General features: G+C 41.2%; 1 pseudogene; it reads right to left on the reverse strand.

Moving 5' to 3' along the window:
• Positions 1 to 869: 869 nt before the first annotated feature.
• On the reverse strand, positions 870 to 2,099 carry LOC123648115 (annotated as a pseudogene).
• Positions 2,100 to 2,971: the final 872 nt, after the last annotated feature.

The raw sequence follows: 2,971 nt of genomic DNA on the forward strand, positions 1-2,971 counted from the left end.
AAAAAAAAAGAAAAAAAGAAAGCTATTCATCATTTGCTATACTACCAACATTAAATTACAGTTACTTTGTAGCATAAGTCAAATGGTTTAAAGTAAGCCTGTAACATACCTAAGGAAGACCTTCCTATATTATTCATGCAAATTACTTCTCCATGTAAAGGTCTCTTCACTTCTAAATTATCCACTTCTGGAAGTTACTACTCAGGGGCTTATCATGGTCCAAAGAGAAGAGGGAAAAAAAAACTCAGGACTGGTCAAGTTACATATATATGGATATATTATATATGGATGGTACAGAGGGAATGCAATTCTAGAAGTGCAAGCCCTCAATCAGCATATTATGATAAACCTCTTCTTTTGAAAGGCATCCTTTCTATCACTGATACCACAGGCTAAATTATATAGTATAGTATACCATCTTCAAGTAACAGTTGAGGCAAAATAAATGCAGAGGCATCACAATGAATCCCAGGTAATACAAATTTACTATACAGACCAACAAGTCTCTACAAATTTAAGTTTTCTTTTTCTGATTGCCAGTTAAATACAGTTTTAATTTCATAGCTTAACAATGAAGGGTCATACATGAGTCCAATACATACACCTAGCATTTCAGTCTAAGCTTGTCCACATACATAGCTGAAATCAGTTACAAAGTTTAGCCTAACAAATGCTAGGGGAACTTATTTTTTAAGTAATTTTTATAGGTATTAAATTTCACCTTGCACACTAAAGTCATCATACATACAGGGCAAAGTCAGAGCTTTTATATTTGTATTTATTCGTTTAACTTTTAAAACACTACTATAGTTAAATATTAAAAGAAAAACAATAGCAAGCAGTGAGCATATTGTGATTATAGTCCTTCATTCATTCACTACTGCACATAAAATGCCAGCAGTGAGTGTCATTCACTGGCCTCATTAAGAGGTTTGACACCAAACACCACCTCTGGGATGATGTTCATCATCCTCATATGCTTCTCCATTGTAGTGGTGCTGTCTTTTCTGATTTGGATCAAAGTCCACCAGTTCTGCTTGATCCATTTCATCAGTCTCTTCTACTTCCTTCCTCTCAGGTAGGAGTTTTTCCAGCAAAGACAGTTTATCAGGAGAAAGAAAGCCATCTTCAGGGAAATTTACCTTAAATGCGATGATTAGGTGACCCTTTGCATATGGTCTACGATAAATTGGTATGCCTTCATTTAGCACACACTTGATATCCCCATGCTTGACAATTTGACCTGGATGAGAGGTGATGACTGTCGGTTGTCAAGAGTAGATATTGCCTTTTGGAAGCCACATAATGGTTCAACCAGCTGTATGTCCACACATGGAAAGGTCTTCTCCTCGTGGAGTGAAAACAGCATGGTCCTTCCGATCTAACACAATGATAATATCTCCTGGCTCTGGTCCTGGTTCTTGGTCTCCTGCACATGGAATGTTATGTTCTGGCCATCTTTCATGCCTTTGTCAATATGAACTTCTAGAATCTTCTTTTCTCTAACTATCTTCCTTCCATTGCAGCTTTTACATCTATCTTTAGGACTGATCCGTTCCCCCATGGCCCTGGCACTCCATGCACACAGGCTGAATTTGCTGACCCATTCCAGGGCCTATATGATGAATTCTTCTTTGCATTCCAGGACCTCGGCAATTGGGGCAGCACTCTACTGCTCCTTTCTTACCACCTCGGCCTTCACAGTGGTCACAAATCACATGCTTTTGCAGAGCCAGTCTTCTTGTTGCACCATTATATAAATCTTCTAAGGTTACTGAGAGCTGATGTACAACATTTTTACCTCTCCTTTCTCTTTGCATCCTTCCTCCTCCTCCAAAAAACATATCAAAGATGCCCATGGGGGAGCCCAAACCGCCACCTGCTCCACCCTCTTTAATTGCCTGTTCTCCTCCTTTGTCATATAGTTCTCTTTTCTTTGCATCCTAAGCTTGAGAAATCTGTTTAAACGCCTCTCCTTCATTTGGATTCTTATCAGGGCGGTGCTTCAAGGCCAGTTTCCTATAAGGCTTTTTCAACTCTTCATGAGTGGCATCAGGTGTGACCCCCAAAACATCATAGAAAGTGGTTTCTTTCACCATTTTCTACAGCCAGGGAGCTGGCTGAGGCCGATGTGGAGGAGCGGGAAGGAGCGCATAGCTGTGTGCAGCTTGGGCATCCGCTGCTCCTCCGCCTCTCACCAAGCGTTCTGGAAAGTTCCTCTACATGATCTTTTATAAGCCACTTAACCTATTTTATCACCTCTTACATGAGAATAAAAACATCTTTCTTATCTGCATGGGGAAGTGCCACTGAAAGAATACATGTGAAACTGTACCATGAACTGTCAAGTGCTGTTGAACCCCACACTTTCAGCTTAGGTAAAGTTGCCTTGTTCTTCTTTAGTCCTATTCTAATAATGCCAGTCTCTCTTCTTGCCTTCTGGGTTCTTATATTCCCCCTGTCTTCACTCTCTCTGTGTGAAAAATGGGGATTATATTATCTACCTAATGCAGTTGGTATGAGGGCACCGTGGAAAGCCCCTGGTGCAATGCTCAGCACATGATCAAGTCAATAAATCAAAGCAGAGGTGAGCAAAAGCAGAGACCACCTAATCCACTTCTCTCTTTTGCAGAGGGGGACTCTGGAGACCTGAGGAGTAAGGAAGTTGCCCAGTTACACACTGAGTGACAGACTCACGTTCGATCCCAGGTCTCTGGATGCCCAGGGCTCTTTCCACTGCAGACTGTGGCAGTTATCAACACGAATACATGATCAAGTGGGAAACCATCAAGGCATGTGGAGTCTTTCACTGAACCAATATGAGGATGAATTAGAGGGAGGGGAGGGAAGGAAAAACAAAGTCCTTTGCCCCCGTGTTCAGTCGACTGTGATAGGCCCCTCCCACCCGTGTCTTCTAACTAAGGTTTTTATTATTTGGTAAAATATATTCTGTTACATCACGTATGGGAAA

Source organism: Lemur catta, chromosome 12 (genome assembly GCF_020740605.2).
Source record: "Lemur catta isolate mLemCat1 chromosome 12, mLemCat1.pri, whole genome shotgun sequence".
Classification (NCBI taxonomy): domain Eukaryota; kingdom Metazoa; phylum Chordata; class Mammalia; order Primates; family Lemuridae; genus Lemur; species Lemur catta.